Source organism: Pristis pectinata, chromosome 9 (assembly GCF_009764475.1).
Source record: "Pristis pectinata isolate sPriPec2 chromosome 9, sPriPec2.1.pri, whole genome shotgun sequence".
Taxonomy (NCBI): domain Eukaryota; kingdom Metazoa; phylum Chordata; class Chondrichthyes; order Rhinopristiformes; family Pristidae; genus Pristis; species Pristis pectinata.
The window spans coordinates 96,750,094-96,775,230 of record NC_067413.1 but is presented as its reverse complement, the minus strand read 5'-3'; the positions used below and the strand labels follow the sequence as shown (position 1 = coordinate 96,775,230).

At 38.1% G+C, this 25,137-nt stretch overlaps 1 pseudogene; it reads right to left on the bottom strand.

The window, feature by feature from the left end:
• The window catches only part of LOC127574035 (cyclin-dependent kinase 13-like), a 75,993-nt pseudogene that overhangs the window by 31,517 nt on the left and 19,339 nt on the right, over positions 1-25,137 (bottom strand).

Here is a 25,137-nt window from a genome sequence, read left to right as displayed (position 1 = left end):
TTAGGACACTCAAAGCCCGTCTCTTTGATTAGGCTTTTGGTCATCCTGCACCATGGTTTTCCTTGCATGATGTCCATTAGTTTTAGTTCAAGCTCTGAAGCACCATGAGTGTTTTGTTGAAGGACAACAAGGATAACATTTTTGCACCCAACGATCTCTTCCAATACAAATTTTTTAATGATTTCCTATTCAGCATATTATAACATTAACTTTGTGCAGCATTCCATGACATTTTGTTGTCCCTTCTGACAAATCACCATCTAAAAATGGAATGACATAATTGTCAGGTCTGTTGTCTCAGCCAGCATTTTGAATGATCTAACTAAATCCCCTCTGTACCTGCTTCTAGGCTTTAACATCTTACCTAAATGCATTGTCCAGGACTGACCAAGCTAATCCCAACTGAGACCTAATCGATGTTAGCGTAATTTGATTTGTTTTGGATCTTATTTCTCGATTAGCAAAGGATTTTGTCTACCGTGAACTTGTACACAAATGTATGGTATTACAAAAATACTTTTGCAGTCTATCTGGGTGAGATGCTCATTGGGACGGACAACAAAAACATTTACCCGAACCATTGAAAAGGCCAAGTTTAACTTTTATTCTTAGTTTTTATTATTAAATAATTTGAAAAAAATGTAGTTTGCACGTTATAGAAATAACTTTTGTTTTAACAATTTAAGTTGGAATCTAATGATTGAATACTTAATAGGTTAATTATTGTAATCCCACTCTGTTTAAGAAATGTGCAATTAATCATTGAAATTTAAGGTGCAGTGAATTTTTTTCTGTTGGCACATTATTCTACACAATTGAAATAAAGCCCATAGCAAAGATTATATACATTTGTCAAGTAGATGTGTAATTTACCTGGCTGGTTACTGTAGCGTTCCACTCACGAGTGAGTTGGTGGCACAAGAAAATATTGTTTAATTCCTCAGTTTAGTGCAAGACAAAAATGAGGTCAGTGACTGGTCAACTGGTTTGTGTGGCCTCCCAGAACATGAGAGAACTGATGGAACCTGCAGATCTGAGCTTTAGACTTGCTTTCAGGTAATGAATCAGGCACTTCAATCATTCAGTTTTGTTCAAAATTATTTTTCTATCGATGGAAGTTGCCATATCTGTCCCTCGCATATCATCATCCTGTTTTAATTTGTCTTCAGGGTATTTCAACTTATCAGTCTCTGAAAGGTTTTGATGGAAACATCAAAGTGAGCCACAACTTTTGGGTTGTGCAAGCTCCAGTTCACAAAAGCAACTACAAACCCAAGGTTGAATTTGTGAAATCTAGTTTGAGTCTATGTTGGAAATTAAGTACTAATAAGCTGATTAAATTTTAAAAAATTAAAACTACAAATGATGAACACAGTAAATAGTAAGGTGCGAAGAAATGCTGAAAAGAAGGACATTGGTGTTCAAGTCCAAAGTTTCCTGAAAGTGGCAACGCAGGTAGATAAGGTGAGGCGGCACATATATGCTTGCCTTCATAATTCAGGGCGCGAAATATATCGTCCTAACTCTAATGTTGCAACTTTACAGAACATTAGTTTGACTGCACTTGGAATATTGTGTGCAGTTCCATTTGCCACACAATAGGAAGGATGTGGTTGTGTTGGAGAGAGTGCACAGGAGACTCACCAAGATGTTGCCTGGATTGGAGGACTTTGGATATGGGGAGAGATTGGATAGGTTGGGTTTGCTTTCCCAGGACCAAAGGAGGCTGAGGGGTGATTTGATAGAGGCATATAAAATTAAGAGGCATAGATGGAGCAGATAGTCAGAATCTTTTTCCCATGGCAGGAGTATCAAACATAAGAGGGCCAAGGTTTAAGGTGAGAGGAAGGAGTTTTAAAGAGGATTTGAGGGGAAAGTTTTTATTTAATATACTGAGAGTAGTTGATATCTGGAACTTGCTGCAGAAGTGGTGGAGGAGTCAGATATAATTGAGAGACTTGGACAGGCACTTAAACGAACAAGGCATCGAAGGATATGGCCTCATGCTGACAGCTCCCATGTTCCTTTGCCTTTTTTGTCCCCACAAAACGATTCATCTCACACTTCTCCAGATTGCCATCCATTTACCACTTTTGCGCCAACCTAATCAGTGCACAGATATCTTTCTGCAAACTACAATTTTTCCTCCCATCAACCTTCTCACTAATTCGGGTATCATTAGCAAATCTTTTGGTTGCACCCCTTCCAGTTATGTCCAAATCATTCACAGATACCATGAAAGAAAGACAGAATACAGCCCTCCAGAATCCTAGTGTGCATCACCTTGGCAACCATTACCTCTTGCTTTCTCCCACCAAGACAATCTTCAATTCAACTTGCCAATTTCCTTGGATCCCATGGGCTTCTACTTTCTTAATCCACCTGGCACATGAAACTTTGTCAAATGCCAAGTATTATTAAATAAACCATCACCTCAAAAAATTCCATTGTTAGTCAGACATGAGCATCCCTTCTGTCGATTTAAAAAGTGGATTCTTATACCATAAGAATAAATAATTGCTTTGTACAAAACTTCTACTGTTAAAATCTGTCATTTTGTTAGTATTAGCCCATTAGTACCATCTTCCCAACTGAAACTTTCTAATCCTAATCCGTGACCAATCCCTATTTCCTGTTAAGGCATCCTTCTTAATATTCAGCCAACTCCTTTCAAATTACAGTAGTCTGTACGTTAATAGCCCCTGTGGTAAAGCAGCCTTTATTCAAGTAGCTAGGAAAATAGCTAACACCCACTTTCATTCTAGCAGTAATCTTTGTCCCTCATCACAAATTCAGCAACCAGAGAAAACAAACAATAATTATTAATCCTTTAAACCAATTCGTAACTTTGATACTTCCTTGGGCTTATCCTGCTCCAAAAGGAAAAAATTAAGTTTCCATCCAAACTCTAACATCCTGTTTTGTTGAAAGAAAAATGTTAAGACCACACAAGAAGATAGGTAGATACAAGATTGGAAAAGACTCGTCAATTCAACTAGATTTCACGAACATACTTACAAAGAATATTCTTCTCTTAACCGTCTGCGATACTGCTTCTTTGGCTTCATTGTATGAAAATATGGTAGTTTAATCACATCAGGCCACACTGCTGGACAAGGGCTACCACAGATTCGGCTGTCAGAAAAACAAGTTGATGGATGAACCACAATTCTGATCAGTACGTTATGACATTACCCAAGTAACATTTCCCTGCTCTTCTGGATCCAAAACTAAATTTTCAATTGTCTTCAGTCAAAATCTGTTGGATCCATACATTTGTTTTCACTGCTAAATATAACTTCACTACCGTTGCTTGAATATATGTTAGTTACATCTATTACCAGATCTTTAGTGTATGACAAGGCTCCTGCCATCTACTGCCAAAGACCTTGTCCTAATGATGCAACCTTGAAAAATACAGATCATTAAACCTAACATCTACAATAGTTTTCTTGACTTTTTCAAGAAAGAGGGAATCTTTGAGGGGAAACAGGACAAATGTCTCTTCCAACAAAGGGGCACAGACATGAAACACTGATGATCTCGCTTTCCACAGACGCTGCCAGACCTGCTCAGTTTTTCCAGCATTTTCTGGTTGTTTCCAGCAACTGCAGTTTTTTTTTGTTGATTTTCATTTACTTCTAATTGCTACGTAAACAGACAGGAATGCAAAAAAAACTGGGAAAGAGTAGTGGGACTCAGCCCAGTACATCATGGCACATCCTCCCCATTACTGGTATTATCTACAGGAGGCGCTGCCTTAAGGCGGCAACACTATGAAAGATCCCTACCATTCAAGCCATGCCATCTTCTCACAGCTATCATTGGGCAAGAGGTACAGAAGCCAACAAGATCAACAGCAGCTACTTCCTTTCAACCACTCAGTTCTTGAGCCAACCTGCACAACCGTAATCACTACCTCAGTGTAGCAACAAGTATGACCACTTTGCACTACAATGGACTTCGTTGTTTTTTTTTGGTTCTAATTGTGTTCTTTGTATAGTTTATGTTTAGGCATTTGTGTATTTTGTGCATCTGATGCTACCTGCCTATGATGCTACTGCAAGCAAGTTTTCATTGCACTGTGTATACATGTACTTGTGCATATGACAATAAACTTAACTTCGACTTTGCAGAGCAAGTAATTGATTATGATGGGTACTCAGGCCCCCAGCAATATTGTCCAGTAAATGGTTTCTCTGGAATCTTCCTCCCCATACAATTCCTGCCTAGATCTGAGAAAAGCTCTTAAAAAAAATGCAGATCGGAATTATATTCTAGTAGGTAAAGGTGAGATGGCTTATTATACTTTCTTTGGTCATTACTGTTTAGAAGGTCAATTTACCTTAAAGCAACATTAAAGCAGCATTGACTGAAGGCCACCTTGTGGCTGGCTAAAAGTACCCTTTTTCTAATCAACTTTCACAAAAGGACTTGAGCATCACACTTTGCCAGATTCCTCGAATCCACGACATTCATTGACATTGGCACCAGCTTTACATAGAAGCGTTGAGATGCATTCAACATCTTCTAAATGGGTGGAGCTGGAGCTCTCAGAATTAACAGTGCTACATTATCCAGTTTCGAATAATAAAACTCCTACTACTCCTACTTCCATTTTCATAGCAACTTTCTATGACCACAGAAGATGCCCCTTTTTTTTAACCCCTTTCCTTTCCATCATCCAGAGAACCAAACAATCTTTCCAAGTGATCAGGCAATCCACTTGAATTCAGGCCACCCCGGGTAACAAACTGGTTCTGTTTATACAGATATTAAGTCTATTTTGTTCATAACACAGAAAATTCACAAAAATCACTCAATATAGTAAACATACCTCCACAGTATTGTAATGAATGGCATCAAAAGCACAAGACTGATAAGAAACAATTATAAGTGGAGAGGGGAAACTGGTTCTGCCATTCATAGGAACGAACATATGTACATACATAGGACTTTTGAATTTAATATTATGACAGCTTGTTTGTATGCATGGGTGCCCAGTAGTTGAGCATTCATAACCTGGGAATGGCGTGTACCTTCAAATTCAGTGTGTTGAATTTTGTGATCACAATGTGGTCTCCTCAACACCAAAGAAACTAAGCACAGGCTGGGTGACAGATTGAATCACTGCCTGATCTGCTGAGCATTTCCAGCATTCTCTTTATGGTTTCAGCCTCAAGTCCAACCTGCAATTCATGGCTTTACCATGTCACCTTGTTTGTTCTCTCTTGGTCCTCATTAACCTACAGTAACCAAACCCTGACCTCCCTCTATTGATTTGTCCAATCCTTCCCTCCCCCATCTTTTCTGTAACTTAAAACCAACTTGTTTTCTCACTTTCTCTGTTCTGATGAAGGGTCTTCTATTTGAAACATTAACTCTATTACTCTTTCCACAGCTGCTGCCTGACCTGGTGAACGTTTCCAGCATTCTGTTTTTAATTATAGATTGTGTGACTGCTTTATAGAACACTCCCATTCAGTCCGCAAGATTGACTCTAAGCTTCTAGTTGCCTGTCACTTTAATTCTTCAAATCCCACTCTAATCTCCCTGTCTTTTGCCCAACAAAGCCCAATGCAAGCTTGAGGAGAATCCAGGTAGGCATGTTACCTCAGGATGGCAAGAATAAATTCGAGATTTTCAGATAAATAGCCTTTCCAGTTTGTATCAAAACTCTCCAGTTCTGATGACAGGTCAAAGAATAAACCATTCTTCACTGTTCAGAATACAGGTTGACTGGCTGAGTACATCTAGCATTGTGCTTCATTTTAAAATTTTCACTATCTGTAATGTATCTTTTGTATCTCCCAGTTCCAACTGTTCTATCCCCTTACATTACCTTATGACAAGCCTTCACCACCACACCTGTCAGTCCATTTTAGACCACACTATCACATACATTTCTTTGATCTCTCCATTCTTCGCAATTTAAGACTTTTGAATTTTACTTTTCCTCAGTTCTGAAAAAGTCAGACTTGAAACATTGACATTCACCACTGATGCTGCCCAACTTGCTGAGTATTTCCAGCAATAAGTTTTTATTTCAGGTTTTCAGCATCTGCATTTTTGGCTTTTCAGTTCTGAATATTGTAAATATTTGTCAACCAGTTTTTTTGTTTTAAAGAACTCCATGAACCAGACACTAAACTAACAAGTTGGCAAATCAGGTTAAGGCAATAATTTTATTACATCTTGGTCACAAGCAGCAATTGTGAGTAGCCTGCATTTTGCATGCTATTTTAATGCATTGGCAGATACTGCAGTGATAGAGACCAAAAAATAAAGATCGTATTTAGCACTTCTAAATCATTATTTATGTTGCAACAATATAAAACATCATATATCAGATGTGCAAGGAAAGAACAAAATGAGAAATGTAATTTAGGTTTTGGCATTATTCAGTGTATTCACTTTGCAATTCATTGGCATAATGACTACCAAATAGAATTGTAAAGAGTGAGCCTAGTGGTGCAAGCAAGAAATCAATTTAACTTGGCAATTTAGGTGCTTTTAATAGACCACATGAATAACAAACAACCTCAGCCAAAACATGGGTGCCCAAGCATTTGCTTCAGACTGCATACATTGCAACCACCCATATAAGAGTAACAAGGTGCTAATTTAACAAACCTTGCCATTGCAAGCTGAGAATTATCCAGCAATAAGGGAATAATAAGAACCATTCTTTCTAAATCATCAGGCCCACACATTAACACAGGACAAACCAGGAAACAAGGAATATAAATTCTCACATGACTGAACTATCAGGTTTAAGATTTGCAAGTGGAAATCAATAACTTAAATCCTAACCCAGTGTGACTATCATTACTTTAAAATGATTATCTCCTGAATAACTTCATTACATTCTAGGGGTTAATTCATAGAGGAGAATAACAGCACTGTTTGCAAATCATAATATGGAAATTAATTTTAAAGCACAGTTGAATAACATCAACACCTACCTGATCAATTCAGCTGAGCAAGTTCTTGGTTTGCTTGGAAGATGGGCTTCTTAGTAAACAACTCACCCAGAATACACTGTATAAATAAAAAAGTTTTAAACATCTGCAGGCTTATGTTCATCTATACAACATCAAAATACCTTTCTATGATTTTTCTGGCAGTCTTCAATGAACTACCTACCCACAGCTCCAAACATCTATAGCTGGTGTATATCGTTCTTCTCCAAGCAAGAGTTCAGGTGGCCGATACCAGAGTGTAATAACTTTATTTGTGTATGGTCGACTGAAATAACAAATATCAGAAAATTAAACATCAGTACTTCCAAAATCCAAGGAAGGTAAACAAAATAAATGAAGGCCGCAGTGACAGAAATATGCCTTATGGCAAGAAAAAATTTCCAATTAATGCCAAGAGCATTAATTAAAATTTACCAGATCCTCTAATGACACAACAAACACCCACATTTTCTGCATCCTCTATATTTCTGATATAGCTATAGGTCTGCAATACATGATGCTGGTATGAATCTTGATTGTCAATTTCCATCTGGTACCCTACTGTTTCTCTTTCAAAGTCAAAATCAAAACCCTATGTTCAGTCTTTCTTGTTGCCCTTATTCATAATGACAGAGCAGGAGCCAAATAAGATTACTTACCTTGCACCATCCCCCATCCTTCCAAACAAAAACAAACACTGGCATCTCAGTGTGGTTAAACTATAGACTTGGTGATTTCGACTTTACACGGACACCAAAACTAAAAGTGCTAATCTGGAGTCAGCACCTGGAGTGATTCTAAAAGTGGAGTTGGACTCCCTGCACACAGCAATTTCACACTAATGTGTGGAATTTAAATTCAGTACATGCTGAACTTGATTTATACCATCCTGTGGAACTCAATTGCAACTTTTTTTTAAATCTTGTCTGCTTGGACTGGAACGTTGTCCCTTAGACTGGAATGATTACCCCCTCCCCGCATTCTAAATATTTAAATGTGAATTGCTAGATAAAGCCTCTGCATATGGTGTATCCAACCTTGCCCATAGCTCTCTCCTGGAGAGGATTACTGTAGCAGATGCTCAGTTGTGCAAATGCAACCCATAAGTGCACAGACAGTGAAGGTTGGAAACCTTTTCTAAAGATTTATTGATATTTCTTTAATCTTTAAATTCTTTGCATTACCATCTGTATTATTTTACCAAATACACTAGAGGCTCCAAAGCCAATCCCTGTGGTGATCCATTATTTATCGACTGCCAACCTGAAAATAAACTATTTTCCCCAAATTTGTTTTCTGTTACACAATCCTCCATCCACACTACTTAATGCCTCCAAATCCATGAGCTTCTAGACCATCTGGTGGCCAGAAATTGCCAGCTTTCCTTCACTTTATCAACAGGGGAGTATTACCTGCAATCCTTCAATTCTTACACACCATAACCATATCAAAGAAATGATAGATTTGGCAGGCACAGCCTTCATAATCTTCACAACTTTGCATCGCAAGATGCATCCCATTTTGAGAGGTGCAAGCTTAAAAAGTCCAACTTCTTTATTTTTACCCTATGTTCCCCTCGCAACCTCACCCTTTTACAATAACAGCCTTTTCTTTAATAAGAACAAATGTTAATTTAGTACCTCATCCACACTGTGAAATTTACCTCTTTTCTCTTTACTCTTGAACTATTTGTAATTTTCACAGTAAACTGTTCTCATACTCTTTGTACCACAACCATAATCACTAATCTCCAGTCACCACACACCAGTGTTCCCATTTTTAGATCTCTATTTTTATTATTCAACTTGGTTCTTCACTGAAGAATAAACATTATGGTTACCTTAAACTTTACTTTACTGTTTAATTTGAATCCCTGTACTGTCAGCCTTACAGGGTTTCTAACGTTCAATGCCCTTTCTTTCATCCCAATGTGAAGTTGTCTCCAAAGTTGCCGTTATTCAAATACTATTTTGTCACCAATTTTTGATTTAATTCCGCCTGTCAAGATCACTTTCTAATTCACTGAAAACCACTCTAGCTAACTAAGCAGGTGGTGGTTCATCAGATTGATTCTTGGGATAGAAAGTTTGCCATGTGAAAAATTAAGCAGATTGGTACTATACTCTAGTGTTTAGAAGAATGAGAGGTGATCTCATTTAAATTTAAGTTTTTATGTAGTTTGACTGGGTAGATGTGTTCCCTGGCCACTGTGTCTAGAACCTCAAAATAAAGGGTCAGCATTTTGAACCAACAGAACAAATTTCTTCATCCAAGCAGTCGTGAAATCTTTGACTTCTTTACTCGACGAAGTGTAGGATCAGTCATTTAGAATACTGTAATCAGAGACTGATAGATTTTTTAGATATTACAGGAAACCGGGGAATTGGGATTCAGCCAGGAAAAAGCAGTGAAGTGAAAGATCAGCCATTTTATTGAATGGTGGAACACCCAATGGGCCAAATGGCTTATGATTGCTTTTATTTGTCATCTTTGTGCATATTATTCCTTGCTCTTGGATATTTATCGTATGTGGTAACTTCTGAATGTAAAAATATGTGGAATATACAAGGCTTGAATATATAGTAACACCTGGTTTAAAAAATGCCACAGCTATTGACATGCAAAGTGCAGAACAGATAGGCTACGTTCCTGCTGCATTGACGTACACTAGACAAATTCCTTGCTTACATTAGTGAAAACCACTTTCAAAAATTGCATTAAGGCAGTGTAATAATCATACAGCGATTAATACATCTGGTAGTCAATCGGCACTAGCAAGTAATTAAAAACAGCTTGTAAAACAAGTAAAAAGAAAAAATATCAAAAGTTGCAGTCTTCACAGGCAGAGAGGAGAAATTATAATGGGGAATAATGAACTGGAGAGAGAGAGAGCAAGCAAATACTGTCTTTATAAAGCCAAGAACAAATTCAAATTACAGTGAGGAACAAAATGCAATGAAAATAAGAAAATTAATCTGTTTTGGCAAAGAAACACAGTCTTAGAAAAAAATCAATACAAAGCCAAAATATCTTCGGCACAGTGACCTACATGTTACTGTCTTTAAGAGAGGATGCATTGGTTTTGATTGTACATTGGAAAGTAGAGAAGGAGAATCTGGGGCAACAGGCTAGTAGATTCCACATTAGTGGAGAAAATACTAGGATCTACACATGGTATCAGGGAATTAAAAAAAATTGTCTGACAAATTTGGTAAGGTACTGGAAAGATACAAGTATTGATGAAGGCCTAGGTACTCATAAATGAACCACAGAAGTTTAATTTGGAGGTACAGCAATAGGAAAAGAGGAATCAAGAGATGTAGGGATAATGCAGGAAGTTCAAGTTGAAGTACCTCGCTTGCATTCAGTACAATGCAGCAAATTTGAAAAACTTGGCTCAAGTCTACTTCCAATTTCTTACTTTCTCATACCTGCTGCATTATAACAGAGCTCACAGTTACCATTTAAATTATGATCAATATAATACGCTATCATGTTACATACCTTTCTTCTGAGTTATAAAGTCGAGCGAGCCCAAATCAGCAAGTTTTATCTGTCCCCTAGTGGCAAAGAAAATGCCATTCAAAATTTTAATCTTTTTTGTCACCGGCAGAGTGCAATTTAAAAAAAAAATGTAAATAATACAATAAATGTGACAATACACAAAGTATATAAAAGTTATGACAAAAACAAAAGCTACAGCTCTCAATACTAAAGTTTAATGCAATTGCATCTCCTAAAATGGCAGGATCACAATTCAAGAAGTCCCAGAGGTGAAGAATATAGGTTTGGTTTATACTTTAAACATATAGTTAATGAAGCACAAGCAAAGCAATATCATGATCTGTAAAATGCTAGCATATTACAAACCAGAGTATGATCGAGAACAAAATAATGATAAATAAATTACATTTCCAGTAATAGAGAAAGTAAACTGAGAACACTTTCCTTGTATTTCTGACCCTTTATCCTACTTCTCAAGCAAACACTTGATACATCAATCCTTCATCAGTTGTGAGGTGTGGAGTCATCCTCAAAAATGCTGGTAAGGAATTTCATGCGATTGATGGATAATTTCAAGCATTCCACTTCCTCATCCATCTGTCATCCCACCAACCATATTTAACACTGACACTCAAGACTGCATAAACAATGAATCACAACACTTAACATAATCCTTGTGTAATCCTTCCTCAGAACTACATAAAGGGTGATAGCCAGAACATTAACATTTGACAAGTTGTTGTCTGATGTGAACACTTCTAGCATTTTCTGCTTTTGTGAAAAAAATTCAAGCACGTGCAATATTTTCTTTCTTTCTCACAAGCTAAATATTTGGATTATAAGAGTCTATATTCTGCAAACTCTGGTAATCTATTTCATATAATTTTGTTCAATGAGTGGAGGGAATGAAAATGCTTTCAACATTTTCATCACAAGTCTACATTCCAAAATTCAATCAGGCATACATTTTGTCATTAACTTTTTTTTCTCCTCTCGTGAACATGCCTATCACTTGTGCAATGCCAAAATCACGTGAAGTCTAAATGGGGAATACTCTCAGCCAATTCACCCATGAGAAACATCACAGCTGAGTTTTCAATGCATCTACTTTCCCAGAAGGTATGAGTCAACAACTGAGGAAATAACAAATTGCATTTATATAAGTTTAGGATCTTTTAGAATCATCACCCCATTTTTGATAGTGGAACATACATTCAGGTAAAAACAAACTGATGCAATGAAGACTCCAAAAAGTGCAAAATCATGTCATGCAATATTAGGGATTATAAGAATAGATTACTGTAGTTTTAAGGTGTCTGGAATGAGCCCAACTGCACCAGCTTCTGGACTGCTATAATTTACTTGGTTTCTCCCAGTCTTCTACATTGACAAAAAGGATAGATCATGCTGAAATAGGCTCCTTGCCTGAATCATACCCAGGATGCCAGTGACAAAGTCCAAATAGCAACTGGGCCACAAGCAGCATGGCATGGAGGCCTCAGCTCCAAACAGTCCCTGCCAGAGGGCAAAGCTACAACCAGGCTCTGCCTTTTATCAAAGCTGTCACCGATTTAAGTTATTAAATGAAGTTAAAAATTGAAAATAGTTAAAGATAGAAAGAGCACTCAAATAGTTAAAAACATCATACACAAAATAATTTACTAGTTCTCTCCATTTTGCCCCCTAAATTTGTACACCATCAATCTCATTGAAATAAATGGGATCTGGGATCCCATACCAAGGTTGAAGTGGCAGAACAGCAAACTGACAGGTTCAACCCTGCCAAACCTGAAGTCAGTCCTAGGTCTTCAGGTTTTGTAGCACGTACACGCATGTCCAGGACTGAATTTTGAATCCCTGGTCCATTACCTTTCTATACCCAATGCATTGAGGAAGGCTGATGAGTGGAACCTTACAAGAGAATTAATTTAGTGAAAACAAAGGGCTCAAAACCGAGGATTCTCCAATTTTGAGTTGTTAAGTTTACAAACATATCATTTTAGATCTTTGAAAAGCAGTTTACTGACCCAAAAATAGGAATACCTGTTATTAAGTAAAATATTGGAGCACTTGATGTCACGATGCAAAAAATTTTTCTTATGGCAGTAGTCCAAACCTTCCATTAGTTGCCTCATAAAAGATTTGATGTGGTTTTCAGTGAAATGCACCAGTCCTGATTCTAATAGTCCCATTAAGTCATGGTCCATATATTCAAACACCAAATAAAATGCACCTATGAGAGATCAGGTAGAATATATTGTAAGGTAGCATGGTCAGACAAACTATTAAGTAACTAGAAGTTGCTGAATGCTATCAAGAGGAATTAGACTCATTTCCATCCTGGAAAATGACTATGGTGTCCTTTTGATTGAAGGACATGGAAAAACAAAATAATTTATGGTGTAGTTGGCTCATAATTCAACAGCAATCTAAGAAAAAAGTGGAGAACTGATAAAGGGGAAAAAAAAAGGACAGTGGAGAGAGTATGAACAGGTAATACAAACGGGAATTTTTGGCCCTTTAGAAAAATAAAAATAGTAAAAGGGAGGTCTAAAGGGACCAGCATTAGAGACCAAAAAAGATCTTCCTGAGGATGCAAGGCCCTTGATTGAGGTACTAAATGAGTACTTAACACCTATGTTCATTAGAGGTGTTGCTCCCAACGTAACAATAAAATAAGACTGTAGAGAAACCAGACAGATATAAGACAATATAGGTATGACTCATCCTACATGGCAGAGAAAAGAAGGGAGGAAACTGAGCCTCTGGCCATTTTCTTTAAATCTTTCTTAGATACGAGAAAGGACTAAAACATTCCAAATGTTGCATCTTCCTCAAAGAGGGAGGGATAAACTCAGCAACTACTTGTCAGTTGACTCGGTGTCAGTACTGGGAAAATTTAGTGGTATTAATCAGGACAAAATTGATAGGTACTTCAGAAAATACTGGTTAATGGATGAAAATCTGAACAAATGTGCTAAAGACAATATGCATCTGACAGACTTGATCAAGATTTTGGATAAAGTGATGAGTACTGATGATGGCAGTGCAAATGATATTATGCTTAACTGTTTCAAAAGAGATGTTAAAATACCACACAATAGACTCGTCTGCAAAACTGAATCCCTTGGGAATAACTGAAACTTAATTAATATGAAGATGTCCAAAGGGATAGGAAGCAGACATTAGTGATAAACTGCTGTTTATCCAGACAGGAGGGAAGGGTGTGGCGTGCCCCTGAGATTCACTGTTGAGACCAATATGAACGCATTTTAATGGGTAGAGCACAGATTTATAGCTTACAGGTAATGCAAAATTGGAAACATAATACCTTAAAGATTAACCAATTTTTAGGCAAGCACAGACTTGAGAAATGGGCAGGCACTTGACAAAATTTAATGCAATGTGATGCATTGTTAGGAGGAATGAAGAGAAGCAACATTATCTGAATGATACAATTCTGAAGTGGGTACAGTACCCAGGTGTTAAGCATACAAGTCTTTCAAGATGCCAGTAATGTCGTAAACAGTACAAATTCTAGGACTTTACTTTTAACAGTTTAACCACAATGAGGACTCCCTTCAGTTCTGGGTTCATTTTTATCAAGATGCCAAGGCCATTACCGAGGATGGTCACTATTTACTGAATGTTAACTGACTTGAAATATTAGAGCAGGAAAACTGCTTTCTGAGAGAAGTGGTTAAAGGGGAGAACAGTCAGAGGGGTCAAAACAAGAAACATTTTGAAACAATAAATGCAGGGGCTGTTCCAGTGACCGAGTCAGTCATAAAAAAATGATGATTTAAGATAACTGGCAAATCAGGGGGGAAAGAAGAGTAATGATCGCTTGATCTGGAACACAGTTCAGAAAGGGTGGTGGAAGCAGATTTAACAAACATCTCAACAGGGAACTGGATAAATTTTTGACATGGAAAAATTTACAGAACTCTAAGGCAAAATAATCCCCTCCTGCCTTGTATCATTCTAATGCAAGTTCTTCCTGCAACCGTATCCAAAGAACTTCTTATACTACGGCTTAATACCCAATTGAAGCACGCACAATAAAAATTCATCAGCATCCTATATAACTTGTAGAGGCAAATAAGGCAACTTTAAATTCTGAGAATCAAAGTGTTAATTACTTGTGTTCCTAAAAGTCTACAAAATAGTTCCTGCCTTAATGCAAGTGCATCAGTCAAATTTATAGCCTAACACACAAGACCTGATGACATTCATTCTGTTACAATGTATTTAAATGATGAAGCTGAATTGAGACTCAAGGCGTGTTCTAAATAGCCACCTTGGAAATACTTCTAATGGAACAAGGTACCTTTATCTTTTTTAAAATCCAATGCATCTTCCTTGTCTGTCACAATTTCTTTCATGTTTATGATGCTTGAGTGATGTAACTGCCTCAGTATCTTAATTTCTCGAATAGCAGTTATAGGGAAGCCCTCTTTTTCATTGTCCAAGCGGACTTTCTTCAAGGCAACCATTTCACCTGAAAACAAACACACAGTTATTAAATTTGCAGCATCTCCATTTCAAAAGGACCAGAGCAATTTTCTCAGGGATGTTGAGAACTGGCAACACGTGACAAACATAATTATTAATGTAATGGTATCCCATAAGACACACAAGTTGTTTTGGAAACACTCGATGGCCTTTGGCAGCTCACTAGTATCAAAGGCTTTTGACCCTTTTGTAGCTCTGACATAGGCATTTAAAAATTATTCAAATAGATGAAAATATAAATTTAAAAAATTGTAAATATTTCAAATTACTGACAAATAATTAACATTGAAGTCTAACAAAATAACTCAAACACTCACCTGACCTTTTCTTTTTCCAAGCCTTGGCAATCTCTTTCAAATGTACAGTTCTCAGCACAATGTTCTGGTGCCAAGCTCAACAACGAGCCCAACAGCAGAGCATTAAGTTGGATGTGCCAACATCTGTTATCCAGCTCGCCTTGGACTTCCATAATCTTGCCAAGCACGAGCAGAAGCCTGGAGGGAGCCCCACTGTGAACATGTAGAATTACTGGCCATCAACCATTTACTTTCCCTTGATTTATTTTCTTAATTTCACCAATATTTTTCTTGAATACAGAAGCCAAGAGATTATAACCCCAAATTTGCAAAAGAGGCTGTAAATCCTAATCAAATAATAATGAGCTACGAGATTGAAAACTATTAATTTGCGGATGTCATCAGAAAAACAATGATGGAAGCCATCTTAAATATCCAATTGGTCCAATAACTTGTGTCCATCTGTACCACAGTAACATTGATAAGAAACAGCAGATAGACTACAACATTTAGCAAATTCAGGTGAAATTAAGTTAGTTCAGATTTTAAAGGCTATAGTACTAAATTAAATGAAGGGAAATGAAACAGAAGTTTATAAAAGAACAGAAGAATATCTGATAGTAAGTAGAAAAATAAAAGCATGATCATGATGTTACATCAGCATTCTATGAAGAGAAATCATTAAGATGGTTATGATATCATGTTCTTTGAAGTGTCCTATAATGATTTCTTTCTCTATTCCTTGATGGCCAGGTGCAACGTATTCCTATTTATATTTCACTGATTTAAAGAACTGAGGGTACTGAGATTTTTTTTAAAAAACAATCATGAAAAACTGGTAGAAAAATGGCCTCAAATTCAAGTAAACCTCAGATTTGCAAAATCATCCTGTATATCTGAGTAAATATGCAAAACATCACTAATAACTATATTGAAAACACAACTATTGCTGTAAAAATCATGCATGTCTATCAGATTTTTTGTTTTAGAAACATCTCCTAAATAGAGGAGTCAATCAAACAGATAAAAGTTTCTACAGATATTTTAAAAAAGTGTAAAACAAAAGGTACCATTCCTAAAGAAAGTAATTCTAGGAATAACGGGAAATAAGCTCAAGTTTTCGTCAGCCTTCATGATGGATGCTACAAGTAATATCCAGAAATAAATAAATAAATTAGAAATTGGGAATGAGGGAAGGAAGAACTCGGGAAAATAACACAGTCACCAAGGCAATGGCACTGAGCAAATTCTTGAAACTCTGGGCACCAATGTACTTCATCCCAAGGGTCTGAGGCGGCTAATGAGATGCTTGATGCATTAGTTTTAATTTTCCAAAGTTCCCTAGATCTGGGGAAGGTTTCATTAGATTGGAAAATAGCCAATGCAACTCCTTTACTCTCCGAAAGAGAGAGAAGAGCAGGAAAACAAAGTTAACTTAATATTTATCATAGGGAAAATGTTAGAAGCTATTAAATTGTTATAGCAGAGCACTTAAAAAATAATACAAGGTTATCAGGCAATGTCAATAATGGTTTTGTGAAAGGGACATGTTTGAAACATTTTATTGTTCTTTAAAGTACCACCACCTGTTGTGGATAAGGGGGAAATCAATGGATTTACAATACTTAGACTTCCATAAGGCATACAAAGCATGTGCTGCATCAAAGGTCACTGTGGAATATAAAGTGGGAGGTAACATACTGTCATGAAAATTGGACAGCTAACTGGAAACAGAGCACAAGCATAAACAGGGCATGAGGAGGCTACAAAGATATATAGGCTTAGTGATTGAGTAAAGATCTAGCAAACAGTAGAAATTGTTTACTTCACCAGGAAAATAGCACATTATCAAAATGGGGAAAGACTGCAAAACTGTATGATGCAGAGGAATCTGGATTCTAACGCTGCACTTGCAGAAGCCCGAAACAAGTAACTAGGAAAGCTAACAGAATGTTATCATTAACTGCAAGGGGAAATTAACACAAGAAGGATTTTATGCTTCAGTCATACAAGGACATCAGTGAGATGACATCTGGAGTACTGTATACAATACTTGTCTTCCTATTGATCAAGGATGTTAATGCATTGGAAGCGGTTCAGAGGTTTCTGAACTAGTACCTGGGATGGGCAAGCTGTCTTACGAGAAAAGGTTGGACAGGCTAAGCTTATATCTGCTTAAGTAGCAACTCCCTGAGAGTACTTGACAGGGCAGATGTACAGAGGACATTTCCTAGTGGGATAATCTAGAACTGGAGATTGTCTATTAAAAATAAGAAGTCACTCATTTTACTGAAGTCAAAATTCTTCACAGGGGATTATGAGATCTTTGGAACTCACTTCCTCAAAAGGGAATGTATGCAGAGACTTTGAACTTTTTGTTTTTTTTAAAAAGGTAGATGAATGGCCTGTTACTGGTTACAACTGGTTATAACAAGGTTACTGCTTTTAGATGAGGAGGGGTGCAGATCAGCCACAATTTCTTAAATGTTGGAGCAGCCTTGAGGGACTGAATGGCCTGTTCCTAATTCATGTATTCACATAAAATTTGAAAAGATACCACACTATAGGCTGGACCAAGCTATGCATCTGGTTCACACTAACAAGCTCCACACTTTGTTTCACATCAACAAGATACCCTTCACTTCTCGCAGGATAATACAAGGAACGACATTTAGACCTGTGCTACATTTTTGCAATTTGCCTGATGCAGACTGAAGTATGCAGAAGCTTGAAACAAGACTGTAGGCTACCCTTGCCTTGATTGAGGAATGACTATCGGGAGACACTTGTAGGTGCTTTTCCTCAGTCGGCACAATTCTGAATATGACAACACTCAAGTGTAATCCATTTATGACTGATAGGTTGCCCTCTACTAAGGGCCACATGAAGATCTAAAGGAGGATGGGTGACAGAAAATTACTTTTATAACCAGAAAAACAGAATAAAGAAAACCTTTATTGATCTCATACAAAGAAATGCTGCAACTCCAAAAAAAGTGCTGGAATCACTCAGATCAGGTATTACATGTTGAAAAGGAAGTTAAACATACTAGGTCTATGACGAACATCAATAACTCAAAAATGTTAATCCTACTTCTTTCCTTAGTATGAACATTTTAAAGTTTCACAAAATACACCACTCCAAGGAATAACAATTTACCTGCATCTTTATCCTTAGCTTTGTAGACTTGTCCATATGTTCCTTCACCAATTATTCCAATAATATCAAATTTGTCTACACAACGTTTTCCCCAGTCGATTTCTGTTACTTCTGTCTCACCATGTCGAGGACCACAAATTCTATAAATAAAAAATCTCAGTTACAAACTTCAAAATTATCAGCTAACAAATGGATGATGAGTAACACCAGTATAATGGGAGAAATTCCAAGTCAGAACATTAAAAGCAATTGCTTGTCAATAGAAACTATAACTTATCACAGCTATAGAAAGGGAGGGCGTCCTTGGAGAGGTCGTCTACTGAGTCAGTGTGGGTGGAAGTCAGAAACAGGAAGGGAGCAATCACTCTATTGGGGGTATTCCACAGACCTCCTAATAGCAGCAGAGACACTGAGGAGCAGATCGGAAGGCAGATTTTGGAAAGGTGCAAAAACAACAGGGTTGTCATCATGGGTGACTTCAACTTCCCTAATATTGATTGGCACCTCCTCAGTGTAAAGGGAACAGATGGGGCAGATTTTGTTAGGAGTGTCCAGGAAGGATTCCTGACACAGTATGTGGACAGGCCAACTAGAGGAGAGGCCATACTGGACCTGGTACTAGGCAATGAGCCTGTTCAGGTTTCAGATCTCTTGGTAGGAGAGCATATTGTTGACATCTCCTTGACTTAACTCTTGCAACCACAACTCCTTGACCTTCACCATAGCTTTGGAAAGGGATAGGAGCAGACGATATGGGAAAGTATTTAATTGGGGGAGAGGGAATTATGATGCTATTAGGCAGGAACTTGGGAACCTATGTTCTTGGGGAAGTTCTCAATGGAAGTGTGGGGGTTGTTTAGGGAGTACTTGCATGGGGTTCTGTATATGTTTGTCCCATTGAGGCAGGACAAGGATGGTAGAGTGAAGGAACGGTTAACAAAAGACATAGAATATCTCGTCAAGAGGAAGAAAGCAGCCTACCTATGGTTTAGAAAGCAAGGATCAAAGTGGGCTCTGGAGAGTTACAAGGTAGCCAGGAGGGAGCTTAAGAATGGACTTAGGAAAGCTAGAGAATGTTGATGTAAAGAAAGAGGACTTTTGAAAAACATTAGGATAGATAAGTCACTGGGGCCGGACGGGATATATCCAAGGTTATTACAGGAAGCGAGGGAAGAGATTGTTGTGCCTTTAGTGATGATCTTTGCATCCTCACTGGCCGCAGGAGTATTGCCAGAGGGTGGCAAATGTTGTTCCTTTGTCCAAGAAAGGGAGTAGGGACAATCCTGGGAATTACAGGCCAATGAGTCTTACTCCAGTGGTGGGCAAATTACTGGAGAAGTTTCTTAGAGACAGGAGTTATGGGCATTTGGAGAAGCACAGGCTGATTAGGGACAGTCAACATTGCTTTGTGAGGGGCAGGTCATACCTCATGAGCCTAAATGAATTATTTGAGGACAAAGAACATTGATGAAGGTAGAGCAGTGGATGTACTGTTTAGTAAGGCGTTTGATTTTAGTAAGGTGTTTGATAAGGTTCCTCATGGAAGGCACATTCAGAAAGTCAGGAGGCATAGGAAACTTGGCTGTGTGGATTCAGAATTGGCTCACCCATAGGAGACAGAGGGTGGTTGTGGACGAAGAGTATTCTGCCTGGAGCTCAGTGACCAGTGGCGTTCTGCAGGGATCTGTTCTGGGACTCCTGCTCTTTGTGATTTTTATAAATGACTTGGATAAGGATGTAGAAGGGTGGGTTAGTAAGTTTGCAGATGACACAAAGGTTGCTGGTGTTGTGGATAGTGTAGAAGATTGCTGTAGGTTACAAAAGGACATTGATAGGATGCCAAGCTGCACTGAGAAGTGGCAGATGGAGTTCAACCCGGAAAAGTGTGAAGTGATATACTATGGAAGATTGAATTTGAAGGCAGAATACAAGGTTAATGTCAGGCCTCTTAGCAGAGTGGAGGAACAGAGGGATCTTGGGGTCCATGTCCATAGATCCCTCAAGGTTGCCACGCAGGTTGATAGCATTGTCAAGAAGGCGAATGGTGTGTTGGCCTTCAATAGTCAGGGTATTGAGTTCAAGAGCCACGAGGTAACGTTGCAGCTCTATAAAACTCTGGTCAGACCATACTTGGAGTATTGTGTTCAGTTCTGGTCACCTCATTATAGGAAGGATGTGGAAACTTCAGAGAGGGTGCAGAGGACATTTACCAGGATGCTGCCTGGATTGGAGAGCATGTCTTGAGGATAAATTGAGCGAACTAGGACTTTTCTCTTTGGAGTGAAGGAGGATGAGAGGTGACTTGATAGAGGTGTACAAGAGGCATAGATTGAGTGGACAGTCAGAGACTTTTTCCCAGTGCAACAATGGCTAACACGAGGGGGCATAACTTTGAGGTGATTGAAGGAAGGTGGGACGGGTGGGGGGGGGTGTCAGAGGTAAGGATTTTTTTGGTACACAGGTAGTGGTGGGTGCGTGAAACACTTCCGGCAGAGGTGATGGAGGCAGATGCGTTAGGGACATTTAAGAGACTCTTAGACAGACACATGAATGATAGAAAAATGGAGGGCTATGTGGGAGGGAAGGGTTAAAATAGATCTTAGAGCAGGATAAAATGTCAGCATAACATTGTGGGCCGAAGGCCTGCGCTATGCTGGTATGTTCTATATTCAAAAATCACTCATCCAATACCACCAAGCACCTATCTCCACCCCAAACCCCTGCAGTCTGATACCAACAACCAAGTTGCTGCTAAGTGCCTGGATGTCTCCTCCCCCCCCCCCCCCCCCCCAAACTGCAACAACTTTATTTTATTTTCTCTTTCATGCTCTATTTGATGCATGACCTTGCAAATGGAAAACTGATGCTGAATACCACTTCTGAGGGATGGGAAGAGGAGATAGAATGATGTTGAATGCTGAGATTGTGTTTCTCTTTAGCTTTGTGCATGATGGCTATACTTCAACTTTGACAACCTGTACAGAGCTGTGGGGAAGAGAAGAAACATTTGTTTATAAAAAATCAGTAGTAACAGTTGGATCATCCAGTGCATTCTTGGGAACTTATGTAAAAAATTCACATGTAGTACTGGCTTTAATCAGGGAAGTGTGCAGAAATGACTTAAAGTTTCTGCTTTTATTTTATGTAGCAACACTGATCATCTCCATCAGTTTCAAGAATTTCTGACAACTCTCAAACAAAAATAACTATGCTGCTAAAAATAGAGGAATTTCAATCCACTACTCCAGCTACTTCGATCAGTAGGTGTGTTCAAACTTCTCTATTCAATAGGCCAGGCAAATTTGGTGATACAAAAGGGCAGAACATAAACCAATTGGTTGATCCAATTAAGCTCTGGTCAAAACTAATTTTAAGATGGAGATTTGCAAGTAGAATCTTGGCGATGGTCATGCAATCAAAGATTTTGTGGAAACTTGTTGCCTGGGTTGTTTTCTCACCAGCTGTCAGCCACAGCCTGGATGTTTTTCAGATTAACCATTTGCTAAAATAAGTTTCATTTTCTGAGTATTGTAAATGGAGTTATCAATTCCATTTTTTCATTCATATGACAATAGTCATGATGGTAACTGGCAAACCAGCTGAAATGATGCCCTCAAGCAAGATAGTGATCTCAAACAACCTGAACCACTTTTGGACTGTCCAGAACATGCACCACTGTTGGATCTTCCCACTGACACCACCTTCCCTGGATCTCCTTGTTGGTAAAGACTCTTCTTTTTAAAGGATGTGCATTCAAAATAAGACTATGGAGCACAAATTTCTCACAATTCATTCATGTATGTTTCTATCGAAGGAATTCATCTAATTAGTAATATGTATATTTACAATATCAGCTCTACATCCAATAGGAAAACTGGAAATTTATGAAGATGCAAGGTCCACACAAGTTTGGTTGAAAGCCATTGGTGTGTGCATACAACCAGAAAATAAAAAGCTTTTTTTTACTATGCTCATTGTGTAAAATGGAGCTCTGAAGCTATTCTAGTTCCTGGTCTAAATAAATGTGTAACAAATACTGTCACCCTCAATTAAAAACAAAACCAAATACATCAATAAATCTTTCTGCATGTCCTTCCCTCAATCACTAAAATGATCACAATCCATATTATTATTGCCCTAATTTGATTAATGCCATCAACCCAAAAGCCTCAACTCTGAGGAAGATTCAAATAGACAAAAATTTGAATTTTAAAATGCATTGGAATTTCTAACTCATATGTAGTACTTCAACACCAATACTTCATGGAAACCCGAGTGAAGGCATTACAACTATTCACGCCATTACTAATGATTGCATCCTGTTCATTATCGTTCTCCCAAATGCACTATGTTCACACTCAGACACTATACAGGAAGGTAAAATGGCAGAAGTCTTAGGCATTGACTGCATATTATGAAAATCCCTACTTCATGTAACACACTGCCCATGGCACTTATTTGATAACACTTAAGCAGTACATTCTTCCAACTCAGTTGTGAGCAATACCATGAGAGATTCACTGATGTAAAGAATCAGTTTTACCAAATCTACTTTCTTTCATATACTGTCAGCATTATGGAACAGACAATAATGAACATCACAGTAATTCCTTGATTTACAAAGATGATCTATTCCTGGAAAATGCTTCCTAGAAAATGATGCAATACACAAAATCTTATAAATGGGAAAGGCTGGACAAAATGCAATACAGGTATATTGGTGTACATTATTCACTGTGGTGAAAAATAGGTTTATAAATCAAAGAGTCATTGGTATAGCAAATATTCATAATTCAGACATCTATAAATTTAATTACTGTAAACTGACCAAGCTATTGATTGCAAATGTACCTCTTTAAATACCGCAAAAAAACTTATGCAAGTTCCATGGCACATTCAGTTCAATTAACTTTCTACATATAATGCCATGACATGAATACCCAGAACAATTTATGCAGAAATAACAGATCTTAAAAAAAATACAAACATTCTCACTCACTTGGGTCGCTTTTTAATCTGTGACTGAACAGTTGATTTCTTCTCTTCAGGAGGTTTTTGGTGAAGCTAAATCAGATCCTGGAAGTTCAGGTGGTAACGGAAGGTCTGTAAGTAAGTGTCGAGATTTTCGCTCAGGGTCCTTTTTCACAGTCTTTATTAAGGTGCCTTCTTTTGGACTGTAATTAGAAAAGATAAATGAAATTTATTACCCATTTTTATTTCCAGCATTCAAATGAACAGACTGAAAAGCCCATCTAAAACTAAATACCATCAAACATTTCTTTCCTTCTTAATGCAATCAGGGATTGTGCAAACCTTGACATTAAATCAACACACAAAGAAGCTGGAGGAACTCAGTGGGTTGGGCAGCATCTATGGAGGGAAATGGACAGTCAATATTTCAGGTCAAGACCCTCAAGTCCCGATGAGGGGTCTCAATCCAAAACATCACCTGTCCATTCCCTGCATAGATGCTGCCTTACTGGCTGAGTTCCTCCAGCTTCTTTGCGTGTTGATCCAGATTTCCAGCTTCTGCAGTCTCGTGTCTCCATTTTCATTTACATGTGACTTTAGTCAAAAATAAAAATCAAATATTGCTGGAAAAGTGAGAATGGACAGAACTGAGGGTAGCATAATGTCAGAAATGTTTGGCCCCCAGGAAGCAAATGCAGTCGTGTTATTTTTTAAATGACAAAATACAAATAAAAAAGCACCTAAACTAGCCTATGACTTTTACATTTAGACAGTATTTCTCAAAACCATAAATCCTCACCATCATTTGAAAGCTCCGCTCTCGAATTCTTTCACTCCCTTCCCTTTCAAGATCCACACATACACAAAAAAAATTGCCTGTGACCAAGCTTTTAGGTTATAATATCCCCTATGTTTTCTCATTCATTTCCAGCAGATTACATATCAAAACACAGACCTTTTGTTGATATTAAAGAGGAAACAATTATATAAAAGGCATGCCTTGAAGGACAAGTTATTTGTCAGTGTCAGGCAAATAACACACGAGGACAAGACAGTCATGGATGTGATAATGAGTGGCAGTTGGTCCAAAACACAGACTTTTTCCTGGGTTAGAAAATTCTTCCCAAACTTAATTGAGATGGCCTTTGAATTTTCTATGAAACAGAGGATGCTGGTGCCCAGTGACATCTCTTCATAGAACAAAACTACAAATGAATTCAGTGGTCAAATTTTAATAAAGGTTTACAATGTTGCAAACGGCAGACATGAGACACATTTTGGCAGTGATTTTGCTTCTGGTAAGTTGCTTGTACAATAATGTCACCAGATACTGCAGATTGCAAGATTCCCCCGAGTATATCCACCACTGCACCCAATGCCTTTTACTACATGCTTTTCAATATATGGCAAAATACTCTGAGAAGCACAACATTCTGATCACTTCAGAAATGGATGCACGGCAGCTGTGGCAGGGTTTGCATGCTATTACTTCCTATAAGGCGAAACCCAACTGCATAAATGGCAGTGATGCTTCACTCCCTGATGAGTTGAATACCTTTTAGGCACATTTTAAAAGGGATAATAACACTACACCTGTGCGAATCCCCACAGCATCCAGCAACCCTGTGATCTCTGTCTCGGAGGCCGATGTCAGAACATCCTTCAAGAGGGTGAACCCTCACAAGGCGTCAGGCCCGACAGTGTACCTGGCCGGGTGCTGAAAACCTGTG